Here is a 22,552-nt window from a genome sequence, read left to right on the forward strand (position 1 = left end):
TTTGTTCAAGAATCAGCTTCACATAGCCCAAGAAGAAGGATATCCAGGACTTTGGGTGGGAGTGCGAATACTGCAGAAGAGTGATACATGCATTTGAAAACCTAATGTTTGATCTACTTCCTCCGTTTTGGAAGAATCAATGACCTTTGCTTTTAATAAAATGCATCATGACAATTCCTTGAATTAGGCAATTCTGTAAACGAATTCGTATTTTTATAATACAACATACGATAATGAAGTAACTATATTCATCTCAAAATGGGTAGAACTTAAATGTGAAAGATGGAGTTTTATGCAACTTAAAGATGGTGCTTAGAGTACAGGTGAGGTAAAAGACCTTTCCTTTTGTGAAGGTCCATCCTTTTGTGGTCCATAGGTTGGGATCCACTGTTGAATGTGTATTTCGCTTTTAGACCATTACATTTGTGATTATTTCACTTTTCTAATAGGATTCAATGTGAGTCCATCAAGTACATTATAAGAAAGTCATGTCATGTCTTGCCATGCTGCATGGGAGCACTTAGATGGCATTTCATTATTGCCTTAGCTGTAATGTCCATATGTGAGAAGTCTAATCATAACCAGCTCACAAGTGTGTTCCATTGCAGTTTTTATGTTAACGACTTGCTTGGACCAGGACTGGTTTGGTTTTACTCTATGCTTTTTTTTTTTTTTTTTAAATGCAGCCTACTCTAGACTTCTTTTTAATCTTTATACATTATTGTTTTTCTCTTGTATTGTTAGTATCTCTCTCTGTTTAGTGGTGATTTTCCTGTGAGGTATAAACCTGCATAAGTCCTTAATAAAACAGACTAAAAATTGGTAGGTCTAGAAGTCATGATAGCCCCATAGCTATAAACTTGCTCAAGCCTTTTCCATCCTTCAGTAACAAAGGTAAAAACCCTCTATAGGCAAAGAAATACTGATTCCCAGTATTAGTGAGCTCATCTTGTTCCTAAGTATCACTGCCCACTGAAAGGACCCCGGGCTTCTTGGAGAAATGGTTGACTTTAATAAGGCCCAGGGAAAGTACAAGTGAGTTGAGATGAACCAGTTGGGCAAAAAGCAAGGAAGTGCTCAGCCCGATAGGGACATGTCAAAACACGGAAACTGCTATTGGAGATACTTCTAAATTTGACAATTTGGATATCAACAGGAATGACGAGATCAAAATACTTGGAAAAACAAACCAAATTCAGGAGTTGACAGTGATATTAAGAAAAGGAAAGCAAGGGGCGCCTGGTTGGCTCAATAGGTTAAGCATCTGACTCTTGAACTCATGGCTGTGAGTTCAAACCCTGAGTTGGGCTCTGTGCTGGGCGTGCAGCCTACTTTAAAAAAAAAAAAAAGTGTGCGTGTTTGATGTGCCTCTGTGACTCAGTCAGCAGAGCAACTGATTCCTGATTTTGGCTCAGGTCATGATCTCATGGTTCATGGGATTGAGCCTCTGCAGAGCCTGCTTGGGATTCTTTCTCTCTCTGCCACTCCCCTGCTCACACACACTTTCTCTCAAAATAACTAAACTTTTTTAAAAAAAGGAGGGGGGAGTGATATTAAGAATAGGGATGACAAATGGAGGATGAAGACAGGGGGAGGCTCTTCTTTACATAATTTCAGCTAGAAAATGTAGAATGAATGATAGAAAGTCACCATTTTTCAGCCTCGGTGTAATAACTGATGAGGACACAGTCTTCAGTAGTTACAAAAAGCCAGTCGGTGAAAGGCTGTGGGAGAACAGGATGTTCTAGTCTAAAAGTATCACTCTCAGATCATTTAGAATACTAAAGGAAAAAAATTGATCCTTTTCAGCAGGGATATCTAGCTGTCACTGAATGATCAGACTTACCCCAAGTGGGATAAGTTGACATTATGATTTATTTAGATGTATACAACGTGCCCTGTCAAAAAGCTGATCATGGATGAACAATCAGAATGTGGATCATTCTGTAAAACAACTTGCCTAGATTCTAAAAAAATGAATGTCATGAAAAGTGAACAAACATGATTGGGTGGGAGGGAGCAGTTCTAGATCAAAGGAGGCCAAAGAGAAATAATGTGTAATGTGTAATGTGTGGTTGTGATTGGCGATTGAGGGAGTAGAGGATAGAGCTATAGTAATTGTTTTGGGACAGTTGTGTAAATCTGAATATAGGCCCTGTGTTAGTATTTTTGAGTTAATCTTTCTAGGTGTGATGATGGTATGGTTAAGCAGGAGAATATTCTTACTCTTCTGAGTTGCATATCGAAGTATTTAGGATGGGAGGGTCATAATGCCTGCAGCACATTTTGGAAGAGGTTCAGTAGAAGGAAAAGAAAGTATATGTGTGCGTATATATATGCTTGTGTATTATACTTTTAGGATGATATATATTATAGTATATGTGCATACACACGTGTATGCATATGCACATGTGCATGTGATATATGTGTGTGTATTAGTTTTGAGGGAAGAATCCTGAGCTCAGTGCCTGACACACAGCAGGTACTCAACAGTCTCTTAGACACATCTGTTACCCTGCTGCCTGTTTTCCTCTGTTAACCTTTGGAAGCTTTTCTACCTGTCCTTAAATTGGGTTTTCTTATTCTATTCTTTGCCATCTTCTTTCCTCTTTCTGCCTAGTTTTCTAAGCCAAAATAATCTTCGTTTAGAACACTGTTGAAAACCATCATCAGTAAAGCGAACTGCCTATAAAATATTCCTTGGGCGCTTATTATCATTGTATTGTGGGTGCATCCTGCCTCCCTTGGAGCTCAGTGTCTGCTCCTCGACCCCGAGCAGCCTCATCTACTTCCCTTCTGCACAGCGGACCCCCACTTTCTGCACTTCTGGCTCACTCACGGCCCTGGGTGTTGAGGAGGCAGATTGATTCACCTCCATCGGGAAGAGCTTTTCCCTCAACCGAGTCCATCGTGCCTTGCGTTAGCTGCCACTGTGCCTCGTCATCCCTTTCCCTCTCCTCGCGTCTTATAGCGACAACTGCCATTCATTGGGAACTTTACCTTGTACCGGACACAGGCGATGCTAATTGCTTTTTGAAGTATTTTCTCTTTTTCAGGGACTGTTTCCTACTTTGAGAAGAATTTATGTAACCTAAGGTAAAGCACAGTAAAAAGAACACAGTGCTGACTGGACAGCCAGAGCCACCTGCATCTACCTTTGTGCTCCTCCCTGGCTGTCTGCCTCCCTCTGCCCAGAGGGAACCCTGTCTTGAGTTCTGTGTTTTTCATTTCTGCCCTTTAAACAGATGACTGTAATCCATACAAGCATATATATTGCATTCTAAAATTGTTCATGCTATATACTGTCTTCCAGGACTTTTTAAAAATCCCCAGCTCAGCATTATGTGTCTCAAGTTTATCACTTTAGAAAAGGAATTGGAAGTACTTGAAAAGATGAGCATTCACTTACCCTCTAGCCAAGCATCTTAATTCCTAGGTATATGCCCTAAAAACCTTTTATAGAAGCATATTGAGAAACATGTACAAGTGTTTCTTGAAACATAGAAAGTGATAGAGCAAAAATGTGGGCATTGGCTCAAATGATTATTGGTAGGAGAATGTGTAAAAGAAAAACATAGTGTAATTTTATGCAACACTGAATGAACGAACTACAGCTATGTACTTTTGAATAAATCCTCATGTTGTTCTGATAAAAGTAATCCCACTTTATAGTTGAAGAAACGGATGTCTAGAGAGCCTGAATAAATTGTCCAGGATGTTACAACTAGCATGTTGTAGAACTGAGATTTGAATCCAGGTCAGTGTCATTCCAAGGCCTTACCTGCTAGGGTTGTATTGTTTCCTGTTGAAAAGACTTGTTTTTGTTGGTTTGTCTGTTCTCTTTGGAGAGAGAACTTTGTATTTTGACCTGACTTGGAAAATGTTTCATAGTGTGAATTGTATAAATTTCTGATGAATGACCTAAAACATTCTTACATTGCACAGGAAGAAAGCAGGTGAAGGGAGCTTAGTGGCTTGAGCAAATTCCTGAGGTAGAAACCAGAGCACTCACATGGGCAGCTCAGTTCCTCTGAGCCCTCACTGCCTGCAGCATTTAACCTTCTGATCTTACCTTGGTTTCAGGCCTCCCTTCTAGGACGTGGCTGGGAGAGGCCTGGCAGATAGATACTACCTCAGCATAACTAATACAGCTGATCCTGCTCCCACTTTTCTCAGCCAGGTTCCGCTGTTGCTCTCCTGGTGGAGAGCAGAGGCCTCTCCTCAGCTGTGTGACTCTTACCTAGAACATAAGTGTGTCCGGCCTACAGTAGCAAAAGTGCCAGCAAGCTTTATTCTGGTTTTTGGATGTCACTGACATGAGTAGCTTGTGGAAAAAGTGCAGGTGTATTTGTGTGTATGGGGCGGGGGACGTGGGGAAGGTAAAACAGTAGATATTTGGTGCCTTAGGCAAATCAATGTTTATTATAAACGTAGATTATTGTGCTACTTAGATATTTTGGCCCAGTCGAACAAAAAAGATAAAAGTGGAAGCTTTACTACTTAGCTATCCCCTTGAGCTTTTCCTTGCCCGTGCCTTTCCTTTTCAGTGACGGAAAAAGCTCTGAGCTAGGTACATACGTGTTTTCTCTCTGTCCCAGTAAATCCCAAATGGCTTCTGGTCCTTTTAAACTGGTGGGGGCTACTGGCAAGGGTCTGCAAACATCACTGACTGAGTTTTGTCAAGCACTACGTAGGACCAGCAGGAATACCAGGGTGAATTTGCTTTCCTGCTGTCCCCACAGTGGTGTTGTAGCCCAGTTTTGTAAAGATACAAAACTCACTGAGGCAGAAGTACTTGTAGCCCTGTCTGTGGCTGTCCTTCTCTAGCATCTTAGTGTGGCTGCCCCCTGTTGGTCCGCGTTAAAACATCACCTTCTAGGGGGGCCCTTCTCTGTTCATGACATCTGACACAGCCAAGCTCCTACCTAGCACCTGCCAGCCGCCCACCATGTTTTATTTTCTTCATACGTGTCTTTATTATGTAAAATAATATCTGGAGCTCCTGGGTGGCTCAGTCGGTTGAGCATCTGACTTCAGCTCAGGTTATGGTCTCACGGTTCATGAGTTCAAGCCCTGCGTCGGGGTCTGTGCTGACAGCTCAGGGCCTGGAACCTGCTTCGGATTCTGTGTCTCCTCCTCTCTCTGCTCCTCCCCTGCTCACACTGTCTCTCTCTCTCTCAAAAATAAAGATTAAAAAAAATAAATAAATAATATTTAATTTTCAACTTACTGTCTCCATCACCCCCTTAAAGGTGACCTTCATGAGAACAGGACTTAATTTTCTTAATCACTGCTAAATTAGTTATTTACCTGGCAGACAGTAAAAGTTCAATAGATACTTAGTGAATTTACGAATTTTGGTTAAATTGAGTTGATTTACTTAACTGTCAAATTATGAGTCTGTTTAGAACCTCTAGAGTTTTAAAGTTTCTATCTGCAAGAGGTTAAAATGTACAGATAGCTTTTTAAATCTTTGGGGAATAAAATCGGATCTACATAATCTTTAATTTATGAAATATTCTTATGCAAAGTTGATGCAAGTTTGACTTGATAAATTTTAATTTTGTTACTTTTAATCATATTAGTAATTTTCCTTAAACTCCATAAGTGAAACAAAAGGCGAGAGGGTAAAAAGCTATGTGTACCTGAATGCTCTGTCCTCTTTCCCATATGCCACCTCTGGCCATTATGTACCCTGAATCCTATTTTCGTCATTCTCCTGCTTTCTTGTTTTATAGTGTTCTGCAATGTCTGTGTTCCTAAAAGTAAGTGTGAATCTGTGGTATGTATGTGTATGAAATTGTGATTTTGTTTTTTTTAAAAGCCTTATATTATCTTTTAGCGATTTAACCTTATCTTATCACATATCATCCATGGTATTGAGTATTGCTGTAAATTATTTGTCTTGGTGACTGTGACTAATTTCCTGCGTTTAGGATGTTTCTAGGCTTTTGCTCTTGTAAACTTGGCTGAGACGTATATCCATAGTTTATCTTGACGAACATAGGAAAGATTTTCTTGTAGGTATAAATCTAGAAGTGAAATTGCAAATTCATGTGGTATAGGAATGTCAAAATAATGGAAACAGTGCCAACTATGGTCCAAAGTGGTTGCACCAGTTTATACCCCTATTAAGAATGTGTAATGATCCTGTCGATACATATCCTCTTCAACATTTCATATTCTCAGATTTTTAAAGTTTTGTTTATGATGTGATACTATATTGTAGCCTTGATTTGCATTTCCATGATAACTGATGATATGGGCATCTCTTCATATAATGATTATTTCCATGAAATGTCTAGTCATTATCTCCTCATTTTTATGTTGGGTTGTTTATGCTATTATTGATTTGTAGAAATTCTTCAAATAGTGTTGATAATCTGCTTTGTTAGGTGTATATATGGTGAAATACATTTCCTAGATTATAACTTGTCTTTTCACTTTGAAGGTGTATTTTGATAAACAAAAGTTACAGATTTTAATATAGTCAAATTATTTTTGTTTTGAGTTAGTGTTTTTAGTATCCAAAGAAAATTTTTCTATCTCAAAATCTAAAATAATAGTTCTCACAATATGGTCTGTTAGACCGTGGGGTTCCTTGACACCCTTTCACGGGGGCCATGAAGTCAACCCATCTTGAAAAGAATACTAACATGTTACTTGCCTTTTTTACTCATTGTGCTGACATTTGTATGAATGGTGCAAAAGCCAGGGTATGTAAAATACTTGAGCACCAATCAGGGCCATGCACATATCTGTTCTATAGTCACTGCATACCTTACTGCTATGAATTCTTAGTAACCAGGAGAAGAAAAGGCCAAGTGCACTTTACAGTGTTCTTGATGAAGGAATATATATTGTTAATTTGGTTATATCTTACCCTTTAAATATGTGTCTTTAAAACATTGTACATGACAGAATAGGAATTGTTCATGAAGCTTCAGCCTTATTTGGTGGTTGTCTAGAGGAACAACACTTGAGTGATTAAGCCATGTGAGCCATGAACTGAATTAGATGCTTTTTGCTGGAACACCATTTTTTACTTGAAAGAATGACACACAGACTATAGTAATTCAGACTGACTTGGGTATTTGGCGACATTTTCTCAAAAATGGATGAGCTGAACCTTCATCAATGGAAGAAAATAGCACTGCCCAGTACTTAGAGATCAGTGTCAATATTAAGACCATTTTTTTGATTTTTATATAATAAAGAGTATACATCTGAATGACAGTACATCTCCAATGACTTGATTACGTGATGTTATAAAATCTAGCACAGGTCAAAGATTCATTTAAAGACTAAGAGGGGTGCGTGGGTGGCTCAGTCAGTTGAGACTTAGACTCACATCATGATCTCCCAGTTCGTGAGTTCGAGCCCCACGTTGGGCTCTGTGCTGACAGCTCAGAGCCTGGAGCCTGCTTCGGATTCTGTGTCTCCCTCTCTCTCTCTGTCCCTCCCCCGCTTACACTCTGTCTTTCTCTATAATAAATAAAGATAAAAAGAAATTCAAAGACTAAGTTAGACTAAAGGATTTTAATGCAAAAAGAATATTCATTGATAAGGATTTAGGTTCTACATTACAGACAACCTTTAAGAAACAACCACTTTTTGAGATTTGTTGTGGTACCAAAGAAAAAAAATCCAGGAGGCTATTAAAATACTTCTTTCTTTTCCTATTACATATCTGTGTGAGATGAGATTTTCTTTAATATACTTTAATTAAAACTACATTTTGAAACTGATCGAATGAAGCAGTGGATATGAGAATCTGTCCTAGTTCAGATATTAAAGAGGCAAGCAAAAAGGTAGAATAATACCACCTTTCCAATTAAAGCTTTTTTAAATAAATTATTGTTTTATAAAAAATGTGTTATTCCTGTTAACAGTTGACACCTTTTAAAATGAATTACAAATATAAATTCAACTATTTTAATATCTATTATAGTAAATATGGTTAGCTAGAACTTATACAGATGAAAGCTCTTTGGGCTTCTGAATATTGTAAAGAGGATCTTGAGACCAGAAGTTGAGAATTCCTGGCTAAGATATATTTTACTGTATTTTTTAATAAGAATTTTTGGGGGTTAGTTTGCTTATTTGATGTTAGGCCTTAATTTATCATGTACTGGATGGTCTGTAAATACCAAAAAAAAAAAAAAAGGATACCACACTTTTATAAAGATAATTAAATTTTAAAAATAGGTAAAACTTCACAGTCTATCATTATAACTCCTACAGATTGAATATCTTTAATTTTACTTTTTTTCTTGAGTTTTTGATAAGGTTGTCTATTTGGTTATTCATGCATCCATGAAGTATGTGAATTAATCAAATAATAACCTTCATGTCGTTTTCTCACCTCTGTCTGTCTAGGACTACCACTGTGTGGCTCAGGGCTCTGAGTCCCTTGGTCTCCAGGTCTCTAGCTATCAGGCCCACAGGTCTGGCCGGGAAGGACAGGTTTGCTTATTCAGTGGACATACGTTAATAGATACTTGCTACTTGTGTGTTGGTACATTACCTGGTTTTCTGTTGAAGTGATAGGAGGTGAATTGGGAGAAGTATTCATGTTCCCTTATTTGCGATTTCTTATTTGGCCCTGTGAGTATCAGATACTAACTGAAGAAATTTCCTGTGAGGTTTTATTTAATCTTTCCAGTACTATCTCTAACATAATAGGTTATTAGCAAGGATGGGGGAGAGATTTTTTTTTTTTTTTTTTGAAATAGCTGCTCTGTGCCAGATATGAACGTGTCTCAATTACTGTCTTAGCAGCTCTGTGGGGCGATAGCTTTATTGTGATGTTATATTGGTTATGGAACAGAGGAGGATCATAGAGGCAAAAGAGCTGACAAGCAGGCGTAGCTCAAGGTCACGGTAGATTCAAATTCAGCTGGCCTGCTGCATTCAGAGGCCCTGCTTTTTCTACCATATAAGATTGCCTCTATAAAAATCTGAGTCCCCATAATATTGACTATATTTTATGCAGTGTGATTGTTGCCACTGTTGCGTAAACAGCTAGTAAAGAGGCTCAGCAGTCCTGTGCTCTTTCACATCTCCAACTTATGTTTATGTATAAATTATAATTTTTATTGGGCACATTCATCTTGTTAGATCAGAGGTAAGATATGGGATAGGTGAGAGGGTACTGGATTTGAAGCCTGATGGCCTTTTCCTTTAAGACCCATCGTAGGCCTTCATTAGCTGTGTTGTGTTGTTTGAGTCGATGAACCTCCCTGGACCCTAGCTTCTTAACTGAACAGAGCCAGCAATTTAAGATATTTCCCAGTGTAATTTGGCTGCTGGAGACATCCAGTGTTTAATTTCATCCAGTCTTGATAATATGTATGCAAAGCTTTAAAAGCAGAGGGCTGTATCTATGGGGGTTCATTGGAATTGTTATTTACAAGTCTTGGATTTCACTGTCATATAAAAGTTATGTAAAATACCATTAAAGGTTTTTTTGCATCACCCTTGACTTCTGGGACTGCCTTTTGAGACTATGTCTCTCTTCCTTTTTTTATTAGATTGAGTCATATAAAATTGTTAATAATTGGCTTTTTTTTTTTTTTGCCTACAAAAATGGAAGTTTCATATGGTTAGTGTAATACATTTAATAGGTATTAGTAAGATTGCATATGAATGGCTAACAAAAAAAAATCTATGTAATTTATAGGGCATATGGCCAAATGTAAGTAAGTCTAGATCTTGGTTATGTTTTTTAAAACCAACTTTTACTCTGGATTTTCTTTCTCAGATGATATTGATTACATGTGGTAATCCCTAACAGTAGTGAACTGTTTTGTGTTGAAGCACCAAAGGTGAAGAAATGTTTTCCCCTATAATGGGTGGGGCTGATGTGGAAAGCTGTCTAGAACAGAAAGAGAACTACAGATATAGAGAGATTCCGCCCTCCCCCCCCCCCCCCCAATGGATGCTATCTTTAAGAGGGAAAACTGGCAAGAAAGTTGGTAGGTGTAAAAATGAATTAGAAGAAGACTTAAGAGGTTGCGTTTTATTCATTTAGAGAGTCATTTATTAAGAAGAGTTATTATTAAAGCTTTTTAAAATCACTAAATTTTGTGACTTTTAAAATATTTTTGATGGCAGGTAGGGAGATACTTGTGGTTTGTAAATTATCCTATCACTGTCTTCTTTCAGTTACAGTATGCTTAGAATTTCTCCAATAAATGGAGCTCTTATAAAGCTTTTTTGGCTGGGAAGTATAAGGAGTGGGTTCTCAGCACAAGTTTTAACTTATTCTAAGCATTAGTTTTAAAATTATCTGTCAGTGTAGATTTTATGAAATTTATTACACAGTTTCTAGAAAAAAACAAGCAAAAATAAGCTGCACAAATTACGTTCTTTGTCCTTGCCATCCACAACTTAAAACCAAAAAACTTCTGAATACTTGATATTTAAATGTTTGGGAAATCTCAGACAAAACCAGACATTAAGAGTCAATATATGAAAAACAAAACCTTAAATATTAAAAAAAACTAAAATAGCAACTATGAGGCTTATTCTTGTGTCTTCCCTGTGAAAATTAGTTGTGAGTCACCATTAAATCTACATGAGCAGCTCAGGTGTTTAGGTTTCAGAGAAGACTTCACATCCTTCCTTGCATGAAGTATTTTACCTTTGGTTTCAGTTTTTGTGAGTTTGTGGCAGTTTGCTCTCTTAAACCAAAGCTGCTTTGCCTTTTTTTTCTCTTCAGCATTTCACTTCTTTATCGGACTCCCTTAGCTTGGAAGATTACATCATAGCCGAGCTATATCCTTGCTCCTTAACATATCCCGAACGGATTTTAACCCAGTGTCCACACACACACACACACACAAACACTGTCTTATGTTTTACAAGCCATAAGTTTACAAATTAAAAAACAAAACAAAACAGGGATTTCTTAAAGTCTAATGCGTGAGCCCATGGAAGAAAATCCTGCTCCATGCAATTAAAAGGCACATTTACAGGGAAAAGTTAATTGGACTTAGTTTAGTTTTTGAACCTGGAAAAGTCAGATCTCACTGATAAATCTGTCACTTATCGTTTAATCCATGAGAAAAAAACAATTTAGGACATCATGAGCACAAACAGCCATTTCACATTGGAATCACAAATATTCTTTAAATATACTCTGCACTGAATGGACCGTTTTTACTTACCAATTTTTCCAGCCTCCTGTCGTCTCCGTAGGCAAGACTGGATCAACAATGGAGTGTAACATCTGATGTTGAGGGAAATAGATTTAGCTTTCTGCTTGGGCTGCTCGTGTTGACCAGTGAGGAAATGCTATATTAGCTCTCAGACCAAAACATTTAAAGTACTCTATGAAATGCTGACATCTTGCCAAAGGCCTGAATGTCAAGTACTACAGATGCCCAGTCCTCTTTGGAACCCAGCTCTACTATGTGCTTGTGTAAGTGTAAGCACTTTATGCTTAGGGTTGCAAATTAGCAAGGCGTGGTATGAAACTGGGTACAGAGAGAAAGGGGAGAGCAACAGAGCAAGCGAGAGCTCCAGTCAGCAGGAGGCTAGATCTTTCCCATGCCTAGCTGTGACCTCTTCCTGGGAAGCTGTTGTAAGAATAGCTTCTGTGTTTATTGGGAAGGATTTTCAAATTGTACTTCACATGGCTTCAACTAAACTCCATGAAACTTGTTGGAAAATCAAAAAATAGTTGAGAGTAAAATAGACCAGAACACTTGCCGCTTTCAGTTAGCAGAGGGGAGAGGGGGAGGGCTTTGCAAGTAGGCAGATCACCTAGGAGTCTTGATCAGCCAAGGCCAAGATAGCTGTCAAGTGAGGAGAGAGATTGAAAGGTGATGCCGTCTCCTTTGGACCTGTGTGATTGACCATTCTACCTGGACCCAGTTCCAGGGGGTCGATTGGCGGGGCCTGGTCTACTCTGTTATCCTCACACATTCCCAACCTTGAATTGAGGCTCTTGTGACTTTAACCTTTCTTTACGTTACCCCTTCCTCTTAAATCTGGTTTCCAAGCACCCTGTTTGACCCCAATTTCTGGATTCCTTCGTCATTTAACAAATTGTTGCTGGGATTTGTTATTCTTACATAGCACTCTCTATTAATGCAGTCATCTCAGGAGAAAGGGGGCCAGAGTCTCCTCTATTCTATCCACTTTGAACATTTACTCATTTTACCGATTTCTTTCTCTTTTTCTTAGGGCAGCAGGCTCATTATCAATCATGCTTATTTTAATTATCACACAAAAATAAAACAACCTCCCTCAAAGTTCTCTCTGACTTAAGCCCTTTTTTTAGGTACTACTGTCTATTAGTCAATGAAGCTATAAACCATTAAATTATAGCTTGATCTCATCTGCTCATACCCAATCACCAAAGCCTGATGATTTTCTTAACACCTAAATATTTCTTGTTTATGGTTCCTATTAAGCTTGTATTCCCTACCCCAGTCTACTTACTCCCCAGTGCCTTCCTTCCAGTGACCCATGAGAGGGATCTCTCTAAAATACAAGTATAGCCACGTCCCTTGGCTCCTTGTCACTTACAAGGTAAGTTCATCCTGTTGAATCTGGCAGATGTAGTGCTCTTTGATTGGACATTTTGCATCTTCTTCCACTACTTATCTTGAGCTTTATATTACTGTCTGCTTGTTCCAACTCCCTACAATACCTATGGTCTTTGTCTTCTTGCTTGGGCTTATGCTTTGCCCTCTCCCTGGAATACCTCTCTTCTCTTTTTTCCTGGGACATCCTAAGTTGAAACCCTGTTTTAAAAATTTCAGCTCGGGGCGCTTGGGTGGCTCAGTCGGTTAAGCGGCCGACTTCGGCTCAGGTCATGATCTCACGATCCGTGAGTTCAAGCCCCGCATCAGGCTCTGTGCTGACGGCTCAGAGCCTGGAGCCTGTTTCAGATTCTGTGTCTCCCTCTCTCTCTGCTCCTCCCCTGCTCGCGCACTGTCTCTCTCTCTCTCTCAAAATAAATAAACACTGGGGCGCCTGGGTGGCGCAGTCGGTTAAGTGTCCGACTTCAGCCAGGTCATGATCTCGCGGTCCGTGAGTTCGAGCCCCGCGTCGGGCTCTGGGCTGATAGCTCAGAGCCTGGAGCCTGTTTCCGATTCTGTGTCTCCCTCTCTCTCTGCCCCTCCCCCGTTCATGCTCTGTCTCTCTCTGTCCCAAAAATAAAATAAAAAATAAAAATAAATAAATAAATAAATAAACACTAAAAAATTAAAAAAAAAAAATTTCAGCTCAGGGCACCTGGGTGGCTCAGTCGGATAAGCGTCCGACTTTTGCTCAGGTCATGATCTCATGGTTCATGGGTTCAAGCACCGTGTAAGGCTCTGTGCTGACAGCTCGGAGCCTGGAGCCTGCTTTGGGTTCTGTGTCTCCCTCTCTCTCTGCCCCTCCCCTGCTCACGTTTGCTCTCGCTTACTCGCTGTCTCTCAAAAATAAATAAACATTAAAAATAATTATAGAAGTTTCAGTTCTTCACATGCTACTCAGTTTTTGCTTTATCCATACATCCTCCGCTCTGTTTATATCTGATTTTTACATGGAGTCATCTTAAAAAATTAAATGTTTAGCTTTATCGAAAAATATTTTTGAAGTCCTAGATTTCATGTGTTTATTTTTTATATCATGCTAAAACAATTACGTAACGTAACAAATTTAGTAAATTTGTCTGGGTTCAGTGTATTCTGGACAATTTCTGGTGTGTGGAAACAGTGCTTTCAGATGCTGTTTGGCCCATACTCTAACTTTGGGAAGCTGTTCCTGATCCCACACACTTGGTAAAGTTACCCTCCTCTCTGTTAGCCAAAAAGACCATTGGTCCTTCCATCAACAATTGTTACATCCGTTTGTTCATCTAATCAGTCAACTAATACTTATCAGTTGTCAGCCTCTTCTGGAGGCCTGGTGGTGTAAGGACCCTGGGGTACAACCTTGAATACTTAACCTGTGTTTTTTAATTGTTCTCCTTTTATTCCTCCCAGCTAGATCCTTAGCTGAGGAAGGCAGGGCCAATATTGTGTCAATTTTGTATCTTCAGCACCTACCATTTTTACTCACAGAATTAAAAGTGAAGATGTGCTGACCTCTGAATTTCATCCAAGATTTACTTGTAGTGCTTGTGTGTTTCCTAAATGAGACTTTTAAATATTGATAAAGGACAGTTAAAGTTAACGGGCTCACTTTTGTTTTTGACAGCTTATGATTTATAATAAAAATGAATGGATTTTATGAATATTCATTCGTATCTGCAGGAATCATTTCATCTGTGGTCTAGTAACTGCTACCACTTGCTTAGATACACAGAAACCTGAGTCAGATGTATATATTTTAACCCAAACCAATACTTGGGATTATATGGGTCAAAGTTGGTTCAATTTATGATTGCAAGTTTTTTTTAATGTTTATTTTTTGTGATAGAGACAGAGTATGAGTGAGAGAGGGGCAGAGAGAGAGGGAGACATAGAATCCTAAGCAGGCTCCAGGCTCTGAGCTATCAGCACAGAGCCCAATGTAGGGCTCAAACTCAATAAACTGTGAGATCATGACCTGAGCTGAAGTTGGACGCTTAACCAACTGAGCCACCCAGGCGCCCCTATGATTGCAGTTTTTTTTTTTTTTTTTCCAACGTTTATTTATTTTTGGGACAGAGAGAGACAGAGCATGAACGGGGGAGGGGCAGAGAGAGAGGGAGACACAGAATCGGAAGCAGGCTCCAGGCTCTGGGCCATCATCAGCCCAGAGCCCGACGCGGGGCTCGAACCCACGGACCGCGAGATCGTGACCTGGCTGAAGTTGGACGCCTAACCGACTGCGCCACCCAGGCGCCCCTATGATTGCAGTTTTGAAAGGAACATTTACTACATGTGGATGCCAATGGGGGAAAAATTATTTTTTAGAGGAATTTGTCCATTTATGATGGTATTCCTTTTGTAAATTGAAGGGAGAACTGAAGGTGCCTGAAACATGAATCTTTAGGTGTTAGGAGTTAAACACTCTTGGGGAATTATAAGGAAAAAGTATTGATGGAATTCACTAGCACAAAGCTAAGGACTTGGGAAAACTCGGGGGCATGATAGGCATGACATGACTAATGAGCTAAATATCAGTGTCTGGCATTTAAGTCTGTCATAAGCAAAATCAGTTAAACATGGAGGGTATATTCCCATAAACGAGTTAATTTTAGAAACATACCCGTTTTTAAAAATTATATTTAAGTTGATAAAATATTTTTTAACTTTTTTTTATATATTTGAAAGAGAGAGAGAGAGAGAGAGAGAGAGAGAGAGAGAGACAGTGTGTGAATGGGGGAGGGGCAGAGAGAGGAGACAGAGAATCAGAAGCAGGCTCCAGGCTCTGAGCTGTCAGCACAGAGCCTTACACGGTGCTTGAACCCATGAACCATGAGATCGTGACCTGAGCCAAAGGCAGATGCTTAACCGACTGAGCCACCCAGGCACCCCAATCATGTCTGTAGTTTTACACTCCGCCAGAAACCAGTGAACTAACTGTCATGGGAGTCTCCCACCCCTGCCCCCCACTCTCCTCTTGGGGTGATGACAACACGTAATGTGCATTTTGATGTGTCTTAGATCATGTCCCATTTCCAAACGCACCATCTGTCTTATTTTTTCACCTCTGGCCTTTCTTTCTCATCATGTTTCCTCAGCCTGGAACAGGGCCTGTCTTCCATTTCTACTTGTTGAGCCCTTGTGCATCCCCAGGAATCCGGTTCAGAGTCTACTGTTTATGGAGCTTCTCCTTATCTTACCCCTGAGAATGAAGGGTTACCCCTCTGAATTCCTATAGGGCTTAATGTGAATTCTGACTTGGCCGCTTCTCAGACCTTGTACTGTTTTACAGATGGTAGTCGTTATCTCGCCTGGTTTGGGGAAAGGTGAGTCTTGTGCTGATGTTCCTTGAGTCTGTTATTCATGGAGTAAGTTGACCTGTCTGCCAGGAGGGCAGGTGATTTTCCTGCAGTTTCTGTCACCCCAAATTGCCAGGACTCTCCAGTCTGGCTTCCTGTGCTTGGCACATTCCCCTTTTGCTTAGCAATCCATAGGCACCTTGCCTTCTAACACTCCAGCTCACTGAAAAGGGAAGGCCTTTTAGGTACAAAAAGGTGATTTATTTATTGTATTTAATAAATGAGGACCTCCACTATTTTTCCTTCTTCTTTTCCTAGCCCAAGCAATTTAGATCACGTCATGTATGTATGTGTGTGTTTCTTTAATTCAGACTAAACTAATTTAAAATTTTTATTAAAATCCTGCATTTAGGTACTTTAAGAAATCAAATAATTTTATAAAATTTGTAATGGAAAATAGCAGTCCTTGCCCTTTTTCTATGTCCTCATGACCACCTCTTTCCCTTCTAGCTATTATTTTTAGGCATTAACCCTTAAATTTCTACATAAATGACACTATTTGGCTTTCAGTAGCATCTGTTGACGTCTTTGTGTAGAAGATGAAGTTTCAGCTCCCTTGCCCTCCAGCACTTCTCCTCACCCAGTAATTACGTCTCCAATCTCTGGACAAATCAGCATCACTTACTCCTATAATGAAAGCTATGTAAATATTATTTATTGCTGAAGCCCATCATGTGCTTTGAAAGGGATTACAGTTCCCTAGCCTCTTCTGGTGACCAGGAGAAACTGTGCCCTCTTGGTCTAATGAAGGCAGGTTTCCCTCAGGGTTTAGGCTGCTAATTTTGCCATTTTCAGTTCATTAAGATATGTAAACATGATATATAAATGTTAGCTCTTACCATCACTTCAATATTATAATTTGAGCCAAACCTCATTTAGCCCTGTTCTTAGCTATATGTGTATGAAGGAATAGGTTTAAAGTATTTTTGCCAATAGCTGCATTTAGAGACATTTGTAAAGTACAGGTCTGCGTTAATATATACAACCCTTGCTGGATAGATACTTACTAGCATTATTGCTCAAGAGAGGAAATGTCCGTGGGCAAGTCTTTGTTCTTAATAATTTTCTCTTGTATTGCACTGGAGAGGCCATCTGCTACATCAATTTTAGGCATTTTGCTTTTGGCAGTTTATTTAATAGCAGTCACTGCTATCTGGGAAAAGTCACATGTAGAATATACACACATTTCCAAAGCTATGTTTTGTTTTGTGTGTGTTTTTTTTTTCTTTTAGTTGAAGTGTATCTGCTGTGGAAGGCCTTAATCAAGTTCTGATCCGTTACCTTGCTATCGTTTAGTTGTTTTTTGTTTTTGGTAGTTTTTCCTGAAGCCTTATATTATATTTGATAAGCAAGGCTCTTGGTTTTACTCATTTAAAAATATAGAGAATCCTTTAGAACATAAAAGCCAGCTGTGGTTTGGCTTGTGGAGCTGAAGAGACTGTTGGGCAACCAAGTTCATGTAAGAATACACAATCTGAGGGAGAATCTAACAGATGACTGACGGGGTGCAGGAGGAAGACAGTGACCCTTATTTGTTGGTAAAAATAGTATTAGGGGGAATATCATAGTATGTCATACTAATTGGTAACCCTCATGTAATAGTGTGACTTAAATATCTACTTAAACTTTTGTTTGAAAGGGGAGGGTGTCTAGATAACGAGCATCTACTAGAGAGAAGGTCCATGGTGGTTTCATAATGCATCGCAGAAGGATGTGGGTATGAATGAATGCTCAGTGGCTGGTTATCTCTGCCACCAGTGCCTTTCACAAACGTCTGCAACTGAACACAGCCCCTTTTCCTGCAACCTTCTAGTCCTTCCCTAGGGATCTCAGACAGTGTGTCACTGCCGACCCTTGACATGAAAACAGTGGCTATCTTTGGCTAGAGTTTCATACAGGATAAAATAAGGTAGAAATTACTGCAGATTTGTCCAGCATGGAGATAGAGTTAGATTAATCTGTGATTCTTTGTAGTTTCCCACCTAATAAGTTACAGAAATGTGGATACACGAGGGAGCTTTGCCTCTGATCTGCCAGGGGACCTTCTAGTTCTGTAATCTCTCTCCATCTGGAGGAAAATGGTCTAGTGTTACCTACCTTATTAAAGTTGTTAGCAGGGTTAATTGAAGTAATGTATATATATATTTTATATTTTACTGTAGTCCCCAGCCAAAATAGGTGGTCAGTACGTGGCAGGGGCTTTTACTAATATAATCGTAGCCTAATTGTTACTTTACAATTTTCTTGAAAATGTACTGTCATTGAATATATGGTAGATATAGATAGAGTGCTATGCTTTTTGCACCTTTAGTAAGTGCTGGGTTTTTTTAAAAATGTTTTTTGCTTATTTGGGGGGGGGGGGGGGGGAGAGGGAGGGAGGGAGAATGAGTGGAGGAGGGGCAGAGAGAGAGGGAGACACAGAATCCAAAGCAGACTCCAGGCTCTGAGCTGTCAGCACAGAGCCTGAACTGGGACTTGAACTCACAAACGACAAGAACATGACCTGAGCTGAAGTCGGACACTCCCCAACTGAGCCACCCAGGCATCCCCGTAAATGTTGATTTCTAAGGAAAGATTCATATTTGAGAGTAGGTCTTTGTCTCAATAACCATGGTTATGGGAAAGCTCTCTAAGATGACATGGCCATACATAACCCTGGGAATAGGATTGCCGAATTAGAAACATATTCTCAGGAGGAAATAATATGCAGGAGCCTAGCAAACTCACACCTTTAAAGACAGGCACAGCTGATAGAGTGCTTCCTGAGTGGTTTAGTCTGTGCCCTCGCTTCCCTGAACCCCGTGGCGAGGAAGTTGGGTGTCTCCTTTCCTACCCTCACCTCACCCAGTCTATTTTTTTCTTAACTGAAGTTTACTTGACATATGATGTTACATAGTTGCAGGTGTACAACATAGTGATTCCACAATTCTTTATGTTACCCAGTGTTTCCCATGTTAAGTGTTGTCACTGTCACCATCTGTACCAGTAACACTGTTATTACAGCATTGTTGACTGTTTTCCCTATGCTGTACTTTTCATCTCTGTGACTTATTTTATAGCTGCAAGTTCGTATCTCTTAATCCTCTTTATCTCCCTCTTCTTCACTGTTGTCAACTCCAGAAATTTTTAGGGCTCCACTGTTTTTAATTAATGTAGACAAAAGTGTGGTCCCAAAGCCTCTCCGTTGCCATGGATCTCATCAGATTGCTGCCCTACAGGAGAGACTAAAGCTTGTTATGCTAATGGAATTATTTAGCACTGTCTTGATGAGTTTCTCTTTCAGTGGTTAAATAATAGCAGAGGCAGGGAACATTTATTTTTGCTTAGGTAAGGAAAACAAAAGCTCCTATGAATGAGCGTTTTGTAATTATTTTGTTAGTTCAGCTGTGTGGTTTTATTCCATTCTGGCTTTTTTGGGAAGTGACTTAGAGGTGTTTTGTTTGTTTGTTTTTATTTTTGTTTTTTTTTTTTTTTTAAATGGGCCATAGGAGGGGCGCCTGGGTGGCTCAGTCGGTTACGCGTCCGACTTTGGCTCAGGTCATGATGTCATGGTTCGTGAGTTTGAGCCCCGCATCTGGCTCTGTGCTGACAGCTCAGAGCCTGGAGCCTGCTTCAGATTCTGTGTCTCCCTCTCTCTCTGCCCCTCCCCTGTTCATGCTCTGTCTCTCTCTGTCTCAAAAATAAATAAAAACATTAAAAAAATTAAAATAAATAAATAAATAAATAAATAAATAAATGGGCCATAGGGGGAAAAAGTAATGTTTGAATTTGTTAAATGATTTCTTGCCATTTGTAAAACCAGATATTGCGTATCACTCCACATAGGAAATCTGTGCTGTTTGCCAGGAGTTAGGATGCTTAATGTTCTATCGGAGGCGCTTAGTTTCAAAAAAATAAAATAAGAAAGCTGCATGTGATAGATGCTTCTGAACTTCAAAATAAATGGTGTGGTTTTAAAAAGAAAATGGTTATGACAGATTGTAGACCTTTTTGATCTGTTTCCTCAGAATGTGGAGTGGTTTCTAAGTGACCTTGCCTGGAAGGCATGCTTATGTAGCTGCTTTCTCTGTAGCTCTTATTCCACAGCTTCCGTTTAATGCTCTTTCCACTGTGTGCCACTTGCAATGTTGTATTTAGTTTAAATATTTATAGGATCTTGCCACTGTATATTTTTCCTTTAGGCAATTGAAACATTTGTTGACCTGTAGTCCTAGAAATGTGAGAGGCGGCATATCTGATTGGTGAGACTGGGATAGATGGCCTTAGAGCACGGACTAGCTGTGGAGCCTTGAGCACATTACTAAAGCTGTCTGGGCCTCAGAAGTCTCTTCCTTGGAATGATGTATACAAAAGCAGTAATAATATTTACTTCAAAATATTATTGTGTGCCTGGCACACAGAACAGTGAATTAATGTTCCCTTCCATAAGTATTATTTCCTTGATGGAGAATTAAAAAAAAAAATCTTGAAGGAGACTTGCATGTGGGGGTTTCTTGTTGTCTCTAAAAGGTAATGCTTGCTTGGAAAAAACATGATTTTGAAATTGAGCTTAACTCTATTATTTATGGGTCTGTGTCTTATAATATTCCTCTGTCCTGTCCATGCTGTTCTAAGTGTCATTTGGACCATTTGGCACAGATGCGATTTATGCAAACCTTTAAATGCCATGTTTCTTCTCCATGCTACAGCATTCGAATGGTAACTAACATTTGCTGCTTCCTTTTCCACCTTCCCCCTCTAATTTGCTTTAAGCATTTTGTACTCAGCATAAGAATCAATTTGTTTTGGGGGTGCCTGGGTGACTCATTCAGTTAAGCGTCTGACTTCAGCTTGGGTCATGATCTCACAGTTCGTGGGTTTGAGCCATGTCGAGCTCTTTGCTGACAGCTCAGAGCCTGGAGCCTGCTTCAGATTCTGTGTCTCCTCTCTCTCTGCCTCTTCCCCACTCATGCTCTGTCTCTCTGTCTCTCAGAAATATATATATATATATATATATATAAATGAATCAATTTGTTTTGGCCTCAAGTTCAGTTTTTTTGACATGAAGCATCTATAAAATAGTTAGTGAAGATGCAGACCCAGTATCCATACAATTCCAATCTGTGGGTCTGTGGTGCACCGAGGCATTTATAGACCGACTTTTGGGAATCATCATTCAGACGCCCAAATAAGAGCTCTTATACTACTTAAGGCAACCCTGCAATGGATCACGAAGACCTGGAAGCTACGTGGTAGCTGGCTCAGAGGTATGATCAAATAGTCGAGAGCCTCACAATAATTACTTACAATGAAATGTCACCACTTTCTTTAATTCTGTTGCTTGGCTTTGCTGTCATAAAAATATGTTCCATTAAGAGTGCTGCTTATAAAGCAGATGAAGAGAATTTCTTGTTGTCTTCCTGAAGGGGGAACACAAGATTGATTAGTGAAGTGTGGTCCAGGATTGGCCCTGGGTTAAATTCCAAGGTGCACCTTGCAGCAAGGAATGGGAATTTTCATTTTCTAAGCTGCTGCTTTTAGAGTAACTGGCAAATCTCCAGAGCTGTGACACATCCTGAGGCCCTCGGGAGATTTTTTTTATTTCTACCTTTGTTCACTTTCGACCTAGCATCCAAAACTGATGTGCTTGGGTCCTTTTACAGAGTCCTGTGGGGCAAGGACCACGTCTGCCTACTGCGTGGTAGAGAAGGTGTGCTCTGGGGTTAGATGTGTCTGTGCCATTCTTCCCCTCTGCCACCTCCCCGACAGGGTCGCTGTGTTAGTTAGGTGAGGTTGTGCACATGCAATGCAAACAGTTTGTGCCACAAAGTATAGCTAACAAATTCTAGTGCTATTTTTATTGATCTCTCCAAGTTCACATTATTGTATTCTCAACCCCACTCCTCCTTAGTAGGCATATTTTAGAAACAGACACGAGCATTGTTAATTCCGCGGGCATTCGAGTGTGTTCTGGAGTTGCATTATCATTTAGAGAGTGTGCAGATAGGACCTGAACACTTCATGTCAGTGGTAAGGTTTGGCTCTGGGGGAGCGGTGAACAAAAGCAGGCAGAGAGTGAGGATAGGGATGGTACTGTGATAGTAGGCTTTTTGCTCCTATCCTCTACGGCTCCATTCACGCCGCAGTTTTTTTTCTTTCTTCTTTTTCAAGTAGGCTCCACACCCAATTGCATGCTTCACCGATTCAGCCAGCCAGGTGCCTCTCATTGCCTCAGGTGTGTGTGTGTGTGTGTGTTTATTTTGAGAGAGAGAGAGTGCATGTGCATGAACTGGGGAGGGACACAGAGAGAGGGACAGAGAGAGAATCCCAAGTGGTTTCCATCTCACAAACTGTGAGATTGTGACCTCAGCTGAGGTCAGGGGTCTGATGCTTAACCGACTGAGCCACCAAGGTGTCCCATTGCCTCAGTTTTTTTTTTTTTTAATTTTTTTTAATGTTTATTCACTTTCTGAGAGACAGACACAGAGTGTGAATAGGAGAGGGACAGAGAGAGAGGGAGACAGAGAATTCAAAGTAAGCTCCAGGCTCTGAACTGACAGCACAGAGCCCCACACGGGGCTTGAACTCAAACCATGAGGTCATAACCAGAGCCGAAGTGGGACACTTAACCAACTGAGCCAC

The 22,552-nt window shown here is 39.9% G+C and overlaps 2 protein-coding genes across 4 annotated transcripts in view; one reads left to right on the forward strand and one right to left on the reverse strand.

Moving 5' to 3' along the window:
• MED12L (mediator complex subunit 12L) overlaps nucleotides 1-22,552 on the forward strand; it is a 338,860-nt gene that overhangs the window by 144,504 nt on the left and 171,804 nt on the right.
• P2RY14 (purinergic receptor P2Y14) overlaps nucleotides 1-22,552 on the reverse strand; it is a 56,929-nt gene that overhangs the window by 15,193 nt on the left and 19,184 nt on the right. Inside the window, exon 1 of one of the 3 annotated variants that reach the window (XM_032594677.1) lies at nucleotides 11,172-12,741. The exons of the other annotated variants lie outside the window; for them this stretch is intronic. The gene's annotated coding sequence lies outside the window, so the exon portion shown is untranslated. Of the gene's footprint in view, nucleotides 1-11,171; nucleotides 12,742-22,552 lie in introns of those variants that run through there. 3 annotated transcript variants of the gene reach the window in all.

This window comes from Lynx canadensis, chromosome C2, assembly GCF_007474595.2.
Source record: "Lynx canadensis isolate LIC74 chromosome C2, mLynCan4.pri.v2, whole genome shotgun sequence".
Classification (NCBI taxonomy): domain Eukaryota; kingdom Metazoa; phylum Chordata; class Mammalia; order Carnivora; family Felidae; genus Lynx; species Lynx canadensis.